Source organism: Oncorhynchus masou, chromosome 4, assembly GCF_036934945.1.
Source record: "Oncorhynchus masou masou isolate Uvic2021 chromosome 4, UVic_Omas_1.1, whole genome shotgun sequence".
NCBI lineage: Eukaryota > Metazoa > Chordata > Actinopteri > Salmoniformes > Salmonidae > Oncorhynchus > Oncorhynchus masou.
The window spans coordinates 3,922,575-3,938,340 of NC_088215.1; positions in this window are offsets into that span (position 1 = coordinate 3,922,575).

Consider the following 15,766-nt stretch of genomic DNA (forward strand, 5'->3'; position numbering starts at 1 on the left):
CTAATAGTTACTATATAGTAACATGGTCTACTAATAGTTAGTACATAGTAACATGGTGTGCTAATAGTTACTACATATTTACTACACAGTAACATGGTCTACTAATAGTTACTACATAGTAACATGGTCTACTAATAGTTACTACATAGTAACATGTTCTACTAATAGTTACAACATAGTAACATGGTCTACTAATTGTTACTACATAGTAACATGGTCTACTAATAGTTACTACTTAATAACATGGTCTACAAATAGATACTACATAGTAACATGGTCTACTAATAGTTACTACATAGTAACATGGTCTACTAATAGTTACTACTTAATAACATGGTCTACAAATAGTTACTACATAGTAACATGGTCTACTAATAGTTACTACATAGTAACATGGTCTACTAATAGTTACTTCATAGTATCATGGTCTAATAGTTACTACATAGTAATATGGCCTACTAATAGTTACTACACAGTAATATGGTCTTTAAATAGTTACTACATAGTAACATGGTACTACATAATAGTTACTACATAGTAACATGGTCTACTAATAGTTACTACATAGTAACATGGTCTACTAATAGTTACTACATATAGTAACATGGTCTACTAATAGTTACTACATAGTAACATGGTCTACTAATAATTAGTATATAGTAACATGGTCTACTAATAGTTACTACATAGTGACATGGTCTAATAATAGTTACTACATAGGAATATGTTCTAATAGTTACTACATAGTATTATGGCCTACTAATAGTTACTATATAGTAACATGGTCTACTAATAGTTACTACATAGTAACATGGTCTACTAATAGTTACTACTTAATAACATGGTCTACAAATAGATACTACATAGTAACATGGTCTACTAATAGTTACTACATAGTAACATGGTCTACTAATAGTTACTACTTAATAACATGGTCTACAAATAGTTACTACATAGTAACATGGTCTACTAATAGTTACTACATAGTAACATGGTCTACTAATAGTTACTTCATAGTATCATGGTCTAATAGTTACTACATAGTAATATGGCCTACTAATAGTTACTACACAGTAATATGGTCTTTAAATAGTTACTACATAGTAACATGGTCTACTAATATTTACTACATAGTAACATGGTCTACTAATAGTTACTACATAGTAACATGGTCTACCAAGAGTTACTACATATTTACTACATAGTAACATGGTCTACTAATAGTTACTACATAGTAACATGGTCTACTAATAATTACTATATAGTAACATGGTCTACTAATAGTTACTACATAGTGACATGGTCTAATAATAGTTACTACATAAGGAATATGTTCTAATAGTTACTACATAGTATTATGGCCTACTAATAGTTACTATATAGTAACATGGTCTACTAATAGTTACTACATAGTAACATGGTCTACTAATAGTTACTATATAGTAACATGGTCTACTAATAGTTACTATATAGTAACATGGTCTACTAATAGTTACTATATAGTAACATGGTCTACTAATAGTTACTACATAGTAATATGTTCTAATAGTTACTACATAGTAATATGGTCTACTAATAGTTACTACATAGTAACATGGTCTACTAATAGTTACTACATATTTAACATGGTCTACTAATAGTTACTACATAGTAACATGGTCTACTAATTGTTACTACTTAGTAACATGGTCTACTAATAGTTACTACTTAATAACATGGTCTACTAATAGTTACTACATAGTAACATGGTCTACTAATAGTTACTACATAGTATCATGTTCTAATAGTTACTACACTGTAATATGGTCTTTGAATAGTTACTACATAGTTACATGGTCTACAAATAGTTACTACATAGTAACATGGTCTACTAATAGTTACTACATAGTAACATGGTCTACTAATAGTTACATAGTATATGGTAATAGTTACTACATAGTAATATGGTCTACTAATAGTTACTACACAGTAATATGGTCTAAATAGTTACTACATAGTAACATGGTCTACTAATATTTACTACATAGTAACATGGTCTACTAATAGTTACTACATAGTAACATGGTCTACTAATATTTACTACATAGTAACATGGTCTACTAGTTACTACATAGTAACATGGTCTACTAATAATTAGTATATAGTAACATGGTCTACTAATAGTTACTACATAGTGACATGGTCTACTAATAGTTACTACATAGTAATATGTTCTAATAGTTACTACATAGTATTATGGCCTACTAATAGTTACTATATAGTAACATGGTCTACTAATAGTTACTAGTTACTACATAGTAACATGGTCTACTAATAGTTAATATATAGTAACATGGTCTACTAATAGTTACTATATAGTAACATGGTCTACTAATAGTTACTATATAGTAACATGGTCTACTAATAGTTACTACATAGGAATATGTTCTAATAGTTACTGCATAGTAATATGGTCTACTAATAGTTACTACATATTTACTACACAGTAACATGGTCTACTAATAGTTACTACACAGTAACATGGTCTACTAATAGTTACTACACAGTAACATGGTCTACTAATAGTTACTACATAGTAACATGGTCTAATAGTTACTACACAGTAATATGGTTAATAGTTACTACATAGTAACATGGTCTACTAATATTTACTACATAGTTATGGCCTACTAATAGTTACTACATAGTAACATGGTCTACTAATAGTTACTACATAGTAACATGGTCTACTTAATATTTACTACATAGTAACATGGTCTACTAATAGTTACTACATAGTAACATGGTCTACTAATAGTTACTACACAGTAACATGGTCTACTAATAGTTACTACACAGTAACATGGTCTACTAATAGTTACTACATAGTAACATGGTCTACTAATAGTTACCAGATAGTAACATGGTCTACCAATAGTTACTACATATTTACTACATAGTAACATGGTCTACTAATAGTTACTACATAGTGACATGGTCTAGTAATAGTTACTATATAGTAACATGATCTACTAATAGTTACTATATAGTAACATGGTCTACTAATAGTTAGTACATAGTAACATGGTGTGCTAATAGTTACTACATATTTACTACACAGTAACATGGTCTACTAATAGTTACTACATAGTAACATGGTCTACTAATAGTTACTACATAGTAACATGTTCTACTAATAGTTAATAATAGTTACTACACAGTAACATGGTCTACTAATTGTTACTACATAGTAACATGGTCTACTAATAGTTACTACTTACATGGTCTACAAATAGATACTACATAGTAACATGGTCTACTAATAGTTACTACATAGTAACATGGTCTACTAATAGTTACTACTTAATAACATGGTCTACTAATAGTTACTACATAGTAACATGGTCTACTAATAGTTACTACATAGTAACATGGTCTACTAATAGTTACTACATAGTATCATGGTCTAATAGTTATGGTAATATGGCTACTAATAGTTACTACACAGTAATATGGTCTTTAAATAGTTACTACATAGTAACATGGTCTACTAATAGTTACTACATAGTAACATGGTCTACTAATAGTTACTACATAGTAACATGGTCTACTAATAGTTACTACATAGTAACATGGTCTACTAATAGTTACTACATAGTGACATGGTCTAATAATAGTTACTACATAGGTATGTTCTAATAGTTACTACATAGTTACTACATATGGTCTACTAATAGTTACTATATAGTAACATGGTCTACTAATAGTTACTACATAGTAACATGGTCTACTAATAGTTACTATAACATGGTCTACTAATAGATACTACATAGTAACATGGTCTACTAATAGTTACTACATAGTAACATGGTCTACTAATAGTTACTACATAGTAACATGGTCTACTAATAGTTACTACATAGTAACATGGTCTACTAATAGTTACTACATAGTAACATGGTCTACTAATAGTTACTTCATAGTATCATGGTCTAATAGTTACTACATAGTAATATGGCCTACTAATAGTTACTACACAGTAATATGGTCTTTAAATAGTTACTACATAGTAACATGGTCTACTAATATTTACTACATAGTAACATGGTCTACTAATAGTTACTACATAGTAACATGGTCTACCAAGAGTTACTACATATTTACTACATAGTAACATGGTCTACTAATAGTTACTACATAGTAACATGGTCTACTAATAATTAATATATAGTAACATGGTCTACTAATAGTTACTACATAGTGACATGGTCTAATAATAGTTACTACATAGGAATATGTTCTAATAGTTACTACATAGTATTATGGCCTACTAATAGTTACTATATAGTAACATGGTCTACTAATAGTTACTACATAGTAACATGGTCTACTAATAGTTAATATATAGTAACATGGTCTACTAATAGTTACTATATAGTAACATGGTCTACTAATAGTTACTATATAGTAACATGGTCTACTAATAGTTACTACATAGTAATATGGCCTACTAATAGTTACTACATAGTAACATGGTCTACTAATAGTTACTACATATTTACTACATATTAACATGGTCTACTAATAGTTACTACATAGTAACATGGTCTACTAATTGTTACTACTTAGTAACATGGTCTACTAATAGTTACTACTTAATAACATGGTCTACTAATAGTTACTACATAGTAACATGGTCTACTAATAGTTACTACATAGTATCATGGTCTAATAGTTACTACACAGTAATATGGTCTTTGAATAGTTACTACATAGTTACATGGTCTACTAATATTTACTACATAGTTACATGGTCTACTAATATTTACTATAGTAACATGGTCTACTAATAGTTACTACATAGTAACATGGTGTACTAATAGTTACTACATAGTAACATGTTCTGCTAATAGTTACTACATAGTAACATGGTCTACTAATTGTTACTACATAGTAACATGGTCTACTAATAGTTACTACTTAATAACATGTCTACAAATAGTTACTACATAGTAACATGGTCTACTAATAGTTACTACATAGTAACATGGTCTACTAATAGTTACTACACAGTAACATGGTCTACTAATAGTTACTACTACATAGTATCATGGTCTAATAGTTACTACATAGTAATATGGCCTACTAATAGTTACTACATAGTAACATGGTCTACTAATAGTTACTACATAGTAACATGGTCTACTAATAGTTACTATTTACTACATAGTAACATGGTCTACTAATAGTTACTACATAGTAACATGGTCTACTAATAGTTACTACATAGTAACATGGTCTACTAATAGTTACTGCACAGTAACATGGTCTACTAATAGTTACTACATAGTAACATGGTGTACTAATAGTTACCATATAGTAACATGGTCTACCAATAGTTACTACATATTTACTACATAGTAACATGGTCTACTAATAGTTACTACATAGTGACATGGTCTACTAATAGTTACTATATAGTAACATGATCTACTAATAGTTACTATATAGTAACATGGTCTACTAATAGTTAGTACGTAGTAACATGGTGTGCTAATAGTTACTACATATTTACTACACAGTAACATGGTCTACTAATAGTTACTACATAGTAACATGGTCTACTAATAGTTACTACATAGTAACATGGTCTACTAATAGTTACTATATAGTAACATGGTCTACTAATAGTTACTACATAGTAACATGGTCTACTAATAGTTACTACATAGTAACATGGTCTAAATAGTTACTACACAGTAATATGGTCTTTAATAGTTACTACATAGTAACATGGTCTACTAATAGTTACTACATAGTAACATGGTCTACTAATAGTTACTATATAGTAACATGGTCTACTAATAGTTACTACATAGTAACATGGTCTACTAATAGTTACTACATAGTAACATGGTCTACTAATAGTTACTACATAGTAACATGGTCTACTAATAGTTACTACTTAATAACATGGTCTACTAATAGTTACTATAGTAACATGGTCTACAAATAGTTACTACATAGTAACATGGTCTACTAATAGTTACTACACAGTAACATGGTCTACTAATAGTTACTACATAGTAACATGGTCTACTAATAGTTACTACATAGTAACATGGTCTACTAATAGTTACTACATAGTAACATGGTCTACTAATAGTTACTACATAGTAACATGGTCTACTAATAGTTACTACATAGTAACATGGTCTACTAATAGTTACTACATAGTAACATGGTCTACTACTAGTTACTACACAGTAACATGGTATACTACTAGTTACTACACAGTAACATGGTCTACTAATAGTTACTACACAGTAACATGGTCTACTAATAGTTACTATATAGTAACATGGTCTACTAATAGTTTGTATATAGTAACATGGTCTACTAATAGTTACTACATAGTAACATGGTCTACTAACAGTTAATATATAGTAACATGGTCTACTAATAGCTACTACATAGTAACATGTTCTACTAATTGTTACTACACAGTAACATGGTCTACTAATAGTTAATATATAGTAACATGGTCTACTAATAGTTACTACATAGTGACATGGTCTAATAATAGTTACTACATAGTAACATGGTCTACATAATAGTTACTACATAGTAACATGGTCTACTAATAGTTACTACATAGTAACATGGTCTACTAATAGTTACTACATAGTAACATGGTCTACTAATAGTTACTACATAGTAACATGGTCTACTAATAGTTACTACATAGTAACATGGTCTACTAATAGTTACTACATAGTAATATGGTAACTACTAATAGTTACTACATAGTAACATGGTCTACTAATAGTTACTACATAGTAACATGGTCTACTAATAGTTACTACATAGTAACATGGTCTACTAATAGTTACTACATAGTAACATGGTCTACTAACATGGTCTACTAATAGTTACTACATAGTAACATGGTCTACTAATAGTTACTACACAGTAACATGGTCTACTAATAGTTACTACATAGTAACATGGTCTACTAATAGTTACTATATAGTAACATGGTCTACTAATAGTTACTACATATTTACTAATAGTTACTAGTAACATGGTCTACTAATAGTTACTACACAGTAACATGGTCTACTAATAGTTACTACATAGTAACATGGTCTACTAATAGTTACTACATAGTACTACACATGGTCTACTAATAGTTACTATATAGTAACATGGTCTACTAATAGTTACTACATAGTAACATGGTCTACTAATAGTTACTACATAGTAACATGGTCTACTAATAGTTACTAACATGGTCTACACTACATAGTAACATGGTCTACTAATAGTTACTACACTAATAGTTACTACACAGTAATATGGTCTACTAATAGTTACTACATAGTAACATGGTCTACTAATAGTTACTACATAGTAACATGGTCTACTAATAGTTACTACATAGTAACATGGTCTACTAATAACATACATACATACTATAGTTAACATGGTCTACTAATAGTTACTACATAGTAACATGGTCTACTAATAGTTACTACATAGTAATATGGTCTACTAATAGTTACTACAGTAACATGGTCTACTAATAATAGTTACTACAATAGTTAACACAGTAACATGGTCTACTAATAGTTACTAGTTACTACATGGTCTAGTAACATGGTCTACTAATAGTTACTACACAGTAACATGGTCTACTAATAGTTACTACACAGTAACATGGTCTACTAATAGTTACTACTAGTTACTACATGGTCTACTAATAGTTACTACATAGTAACATGGTCTACTAATAGTTACTACATAACATGGTCTAACATGGTGTACTAATAGTTACTACATAGTAACATGGTCTACTAATAGTTACTATATAGAAACATGGTCTACTAATAGTTACTACATAGTAACATGTTCTACTACTAGTTACTACATAGTAGCATGGTCTACTAATAGTTACTACATAGTAATATGGTCTATTAATAGTTACTATATAGTAACATGGTCTACTAATAGTTACTATATAGTAACATGGTCTACTAATAGTTACTACATAGTAACATGGTCTACTAATAGTTACTACATAGTAACATGGTCTACTAATAGTTACTACATAGTAACATGGTCTACTAATAGTTACTACATAGTAACATGGTCTACTAATAGTTACTACATATAGTTACTACATAGTAACATGGTCTACTAATAGTTACTACATAGTAACATGGTCTACTAATAGTTACTACTACACAGTAACATGGTCTATTAATAGTTACTACATAGTAACATGGTCTACTAATAGTTACTACATAGTAACATTACTAATAGTTACACCGTACTACATGGTCTACTAATAGTTAACATTGTCAACATAGGTCTACTTATAGTTACTACATAGTAACATGGTCTACTAATAGTTACTATATAGTAACATGGTCTACTAATAGTTACTACATAGTAACATGGTCTACTAGTAGTTACTACATAGTAACATGGTCTACTAGTAGTTACTACACAGTAACATGGTCTACTAATAGTTACTACATAGTAACATGGTCTACTAGTAGTTACTACACAGTAACATGGTCTATTAATAATTACTAAATAGTAACATGGTCTACTAATAGTTACTACATAGTAACATGGTCTACTAAAAGTTACTACACAGTTACATGGTCTACTAATAGTTACTACATAGTAACATGGTCTAATAGTTACTACATAGTTACTTCATAGTAACATGGGAAACTAATAGTTACTATATAGTAACATGGTCTACTAATTGTTACTACATAGTAACATGGTCTACTAATAGCTACTACATAGTAACATGGTCTGCAAATAGCTACTACATAGTAACATGGTCTACTAATAGTTACTACATAGTAACATGGTCTACTAATAGTTAATAAATAGTGACATGGTCTACTAATAGTTACTACATAGTTACTTCATAGTAACATGGGAAACTAATAGTTACTATATAGTAACATGGTCTACTAATTGTTACTACATAGTAACATGGTCTACTAATAGCTACTACATAGTAACATGGTCTGCAAATAGCTACTACATAGTAACATGGTCTACTAATAGTTACTACATAGTAACATGGTCTACTAATAGTTAATAAATAGTAACATGGTCTACTAATAGTTCCTACATAGTAACATGGTCTACTAATAGCTACTACATAGTAACATGGTCTACAAATAGCTACATGGCCTACTATTAGTTACATGGTCTACTAATAGCTACTACACCGTAACATGGTCTACAAATAGCTACATGGCCTACTAATAGTTACGACACAGTCATATGGTCGATTAATAGTTACTTCATAGTAACATTGTCTACTAATAGTTACTATATAGTATCATGGTCTACTAATAGCTGCTACTTAGTAACATGGTCTACTAATAGTTACTACATAGTTACATGGTCTACTAATAGTTAGTACATAGTAACATGGTCTACTAATAGTTACTACATAGTAACATGGTCTACTAATATTTACTACATAGTTACTACATAGTAACATGGTCTACTAATAGTTACTACATAGTAACATGGTCTACTAATATTTACTACATAGTTACTACATAGTAACATGGTCTACTAATAGTTAGTACATAGTAACATGGTCTCCTAATATTTACTACATAGTTACTACATAGTAACATGTTCTACTAATAGTTACTACATAGTAACATGGTCTACTAATTGTTACTACATAGTAACATGGTCTGCTAATAGTTACTACTTAGTAACATGGTCTACTAATAGTTACTACATAGTAACATGGTCTACTAATAGTTACTACATAGTAACATGGTCTACTAATAGTTACTACATGGTAACATGGTCTACTAATAGTTACTACATAGTAACATGGTCTACTAATAGCTACTACATCGTAACATGGTCTACTAATAGCTACCTCATAGTAACATTGTCTACAAATAGCTAGTACATAGTAACATGTTCTACTAATAGTTACTACATATTAACATGGTCTACTAATAGTTACTACATTGTACCATGGTCTACTAATGGTTACTACATAGTAGCATGGTATACTAATAGCTACTTCATAGTAACATGGTCTACAAATAGCTACTACATAGTAACATGGTCTACTAATAGTTACTACATAGTAACTTGGTCTACTTATAACACAGTAACTTGGTTGGTCATCATCTGGTATACCACCCTGAGGTTGGTCATCATCTGGTAAAACCATCCAGAAGTTGGTCATCACCTGGTATACCATCCAGAGGATGGTCAACATCTGGTATACCATCCAGGGGTGGGTCATAATCTGGTATACCATCCAGAGGTAGGTCATCATCTGGTATACCATCCAGAACTGGGTCATCATCTGGTATACCATCCAGAGATTGATCATCATCTGGTATACCATCCAGAGGTCGGTCATCATCTGGTATACCATCCAGAGGTCGGTCATCATCTGGTATACCATCCAGAGGTTGGTCATCATCTGGTATACAATCCAAGAGGTTGGTCATCATCTGGTATACCATCCAGAGGTTGGTCATCATCTGGTATACCATCCAGAGGTTGGTCATCATCTGGTATACCATCCAGAGGTTGGTCATCATCTGGTATACCATCCAGAGTTTGGTCATCATCTGGTAAACCATCAAGATGTTGGTCATCATCTGGTAAACCATCCAGATGTTAGTCATCATCTGGTATACCATCCAGAGGTTGGTCATCACCTGGTATATTATCCAGATAATGGTCATCATCATCTGATAAACCATCCAGAGGTTGGACATCATCCGGTATACCATCCAGAAGTTGCTGCTGCTCTATTTTTCCAGACAGGAAGTTACTCAGTTCATCAGTCTTGTCTGGTTTTGGTGGTCCACCACCAGTAGTAAATCTCTCTCTTCTGATCTCTGCTTTCTCTCTTTCTAAAGCAAGTTTAAGATTCTTTCACAGAGTCTATAACGGTAGATATAATTTAATAATAGAAGTGATGTCACAAAAATATGAATGAGAAATCCTGATAATAATGCAGATATATCACCTCTAGTTGTTGTTTCGTCTTGTAATCCTGATAATAATGCAGATATCTCACCTCTAGTTGTTTGTTCTTGTAATCCTGATAATAATGCAGATATCTCACCTCTAGTTGTTTCTTCTTGTAATCCTGATAATAATGCAGATATCTCACCTCTAGTCGTTGTTTCGTCTTGTAATCCTGATAATAATGCAGACATCTCACCTCTAGTTGTTGTTTCTTCTTGTAATCCTGATAATAATGCAGATATCTCACCTCTAGTTGTTGTTTCTTCTTGTAATCCTGATAATAATGCAGATATCTCACCTCTAGTTGTTGTTTCTTCTTGTAATCCTGATAATAATGCAGATATCTCACCTCTAGTTGTTGTTTCTTCTTGTAATCCTGATAATAATGCAGATATCTCACCTGAAGTTGTTGTACTCTTCTTGTGGTCACATGTCCATTGAATTCACAGCAAATTGCAGCCCAACCCACTTGTTCTACTGCTCAGTAGCAGCAGTGTGGTTTTACATTCAATACCTGGATGGTTTGACAACATTTGTTTTGGTAACGTTTTTTCATTCACACTAAAGTTTTTTTTAAACAAATTATTTTTGCCTCTGCCATTGTTTCGTCTCAAGATTCACACCAATGTGTTTTCGATTCTGGGTTTTAATGGGCACCATTAGACCAACAGCATGTGTTCATACTGAACCTAATCAAGATTAACATGATTTATTGTTACACCATGTAGGAGCAGTAAAGATCTAGTCTGTTCATTATATACATGATGTATTGTTACACCATGTAGGAGCAGTATAGACCTAGTCTGTTCATTATATACATGATATATTGTTACACCATGCAGGAGCATGTAACGGCTTTCTTCATGTGAAGAAGAGTCGGACCAAAATGCGGCGTGGCTATTTAGATTCATGTTTAATCAAACAAATAAACACAAACACTACAAAACAAGAAACGTAACGTGAAAACCGAAACAGCCTAAACTGGTGCAAACTAACACAGGAACAATCACCCACAAAACCCAACACCAAACAGGCTACCTAAATATGGTTCCCAATCAGAGACAAGGACTCAAACCTGCCTCTGATTGAGAACCATATCAGGCCAAACATAGAACTAGACAAACTAGACATGAAACATAGTATGCCCACTCATATCCCACCCTGACCAAACAAAACATAGAAACATACAAAGCAAACTATGGTCAGGGTGTGACAGTACCCCAGCCCCCCTCCCTCCCCACCAAGGTGCGGACTCCGGCCGCAAAACCTGAACCTATTGGGGATGGTCTGGGTGGGCATCTGTCCACGGTGGCGGCTCTGGTGCTGGACGTGGCCCCCACTTCACCATAGTTTTAGTCCCCCACCTTGTCGGCTTCCGTGGTCTCCAAACCACGGCGACCCTACTTAATGACCCCACTGGACTGAGGGGCAGCTGCTCGGGACAGAGGGGCAGCTGCTTGGAACAGAGGGGCAGCTGCTCGGGACAGAGGGGCAGCTGCTCGGGAGGGGCTCTGGCACCTCTGGGCAGAGGGGCTCTGGCGCCTCTGGGCAGAGGTGCTCTGGCGGCTCTGGGCAGAGGGGCTCTCGCACTGGGCTATGCAGGCGAACCGGGGACACCATGCGCAAGGCTGGTGCCATGTAAGCCGGCCCAAGGAGACGCACTGGAGACCAGATGCTTCATGGCACTTGGCTCGATGCCCACTCTAGCCCGGCCGATACGCGGAGCTGGTATGTATCGCACCGGGCTATGCACCCGCACTGGGGACACCGTGCGCTTCACAGCATAACACGGTGCCTGCCCGGTCTCTCTAGCCCCCCGGTAACCACAGGAAGTTGACGCAGGTCTCCTACCTGGCTTCGCCATACTTCCTGTGAGCCTCCCCCCAATACATTTTTGGGGCTGATTCTCCGGCTTCCATCCACGCCGCCGTGCTTGTTTCTCCAACTCCATTCTCCTGTAACCCTCTTCGCACTGCTCCAGCAAATCCCAAGCGAGCTCCGGCACTCTCCCTGGGTCGACCGCTCACCTGTCTATTTCCTCCCAAGTCGTATACTCCAGACTTCGTAGCTCCTGCTGCCTGTTGTCACGCCGCTTGGTCCTGTTGTGGTGGTTGATTCTGTAACGGCTTTCTTCATGTAAAGGAGAGTCGGACCAAAATGCGGCGTGGCTATTTAGATTCATGTTTAATCAAATAAATAAACACAAACACTACAAAACAAGAAACGTAACATGAAAACCGAAACAGCCTAAACTGGTGCAAACTAACACAGGAACAGGAACAATCACCCACAAAACCCAACACCAAACAGGCTACCTAAATATGGTTCCCAATCAGAGACAATGACTCACACCTGCCTCTGATTGAGAACCATATCAGGCCAAACTTAGAACTAGACAAATTAGACATGAAACATAGAATGCCCACTCATATCACACCCTGACCAAACAAAACATAGAAACATACAAAGCAAACTATGGGCAGGGTGTGACAGAGCAGTATAGCCCTAGTCTTTTTTAATTTTACCTTTATTTTACTAGGCAAGTCAGTTAAGAACAAATTCTTATTTTCAATGACGGCCTAGGAACAGTGGGTTAACTGCCTGTTCAGGGGCAGAACGACAGATTTGTACCTTGTCAGCTCGGGGATTCGAACTTGCAACCTTTCAGTTACTAGTCCAACGCTCTAACCACTAGGCTACCCTGTTCATTATATACATCTACATGATGTATTGTTACACCATGTAGGTAGCAGTATTGACCTAGTCTGTTCATTATATACATCTACATGTGTCACACCCTGACCATAGTTTACTTTGTATGTTTCTATGTTTTGGTTGGTCAGGGTGTGATCTGAGTGGGTATTCTATGTTGGATGTCTTGTTTGTCTATTTCTATGTCTGGCCTGATATGGTTCTCAATCAGAGGCAGGTGTTAGTCATTGTCTCTGCTTGGGAACCATATTTAGGTAGCCTGGGTTTCACTGTGTGTTTGTTCCTGTCTCTGTGCTTTGCACCAGATAGGACTGTTTTAGGTTTTCGCACGTTTGTTGTTTTGTTAGTTTATTCGTGTACAGTTTCTTTATTAAAGTAAAATGAATAACAACCACACTGCATTTTGGTCCGCTCCTCCTTCTACAGACGAAAGCCGTGACAACATGATGTATTGTTACACCATGTAGGAGCAGTATAGACCTAGTCAGTTCATTATATACATCTACATGATCTATTGTTACACCAACAAAATAAAGGGGGTGGCCAGTCCTCTTCTGGCTGTGCTGGGTGCAGATTATAACAGAACATGGCCAAGATGTTCAAATGTTCATAAATGACCAGCATGGTCAAATAATAATAATCACAGACAGAACAGTTAAAACTGGAGCAGCAGCATGGCCAGGTGGACTGGGGACAGCGAGGAGTCATCATGCCAGGTAGTCCTGAGGCATGGTCCTAGGGCTCAGGTCCTCCGGGAGAGAGAAGGAAAGAGAGAATAGAGAGCATACTTAAATTAACACAGGACACCGGATAGAAGTACTCCAGATATAAAAAACTGACCCTAGCCCCCCGACACAAACTACTGCAGCATAAATACTGGAGGCTGAGACAGGAGGGGTCTCGTCGCTAATGCTAGCTATTATCTCCGACCATGAGTTCACTAAGCTACTCTCCTTCTAAAGAAGATGAGGTCTGCTGGATGGAGAAAGAAGCTCTCGTCAAAGAGGAGGCGGAAGAGGAGGCTGTTACAATACAAGAACAAGTAGAGGGTGAGGCTGCTACCGTGAAAGAAGAAGAGAAAGGCGTTACAGAGAAATATGCCTTCAGAGTGAAAGAGGAGGAGGATGTTACTGTGAAAGAAGATGAAGATGTTTGTGGAATGAAGGCTGAAGAGGGGGAGATTACTGTCACATTAAAGGAGGACGAAGAAGAGAAGACAGGAGATCTGATTAACACCAGTAAATACAGTGAGTACTATCTTATAAAACATGGACATTGATCTGATTAACACCACCAGTGAGTACTATCTTATAGAACAGGGACATTGATCGGATTAACGCCAGTAAATACAGTGAGTACTATCTTATTATAAAACAGGGACACAAACTCTGCAGTTGTTGAACTAATGTGCGATTTTTAAAAGGGCATTCTACACTTGAATATGTTTTTGTACTGTATAAATTGTTTATGACGTCCTCCAGTGATTTTTAAACTTTTCTTGTTGAAAAGTGATATATAAATACAGTAAAGAATATACACACTAAAGGTAAACAAATAAATGATTTGGGCAAAAGTTGTTTTTTTTTACAACTGGAAACTAAAAGGAGTGAGTGATGTCATAGTAAGGCCTTCAATGAGTTGGCTTGATGGGAAGTCGTGACATCATCCAATAGCGACAGATCTTCATGTGAATATTCATTATTCTTTTTAAAATCCTTCCTGTTCTGTCAACTTGGTTGTTGATCATTGCTAGAAAGCCATTTTAAAGCCTTGCTATAGACTTTCAAGACGATTTAAGTCCAAACTGTAACTCGGCCACTCAGGAGCATTCAATGTCCTCTTGGTAAGCCCCTCCAATGTAGTCCAATGTGGTTCTTCAATAATTATACATAATTCTTAATACTGTAGCTGTTTAGTTACAGTCACATGTTCAACTATCATCAGCTGATCCAGGAAATAATTTTCTGAATTCCAGTCAACTGACAAACATCACAACATGCAACAACAACCAACGTGCCTC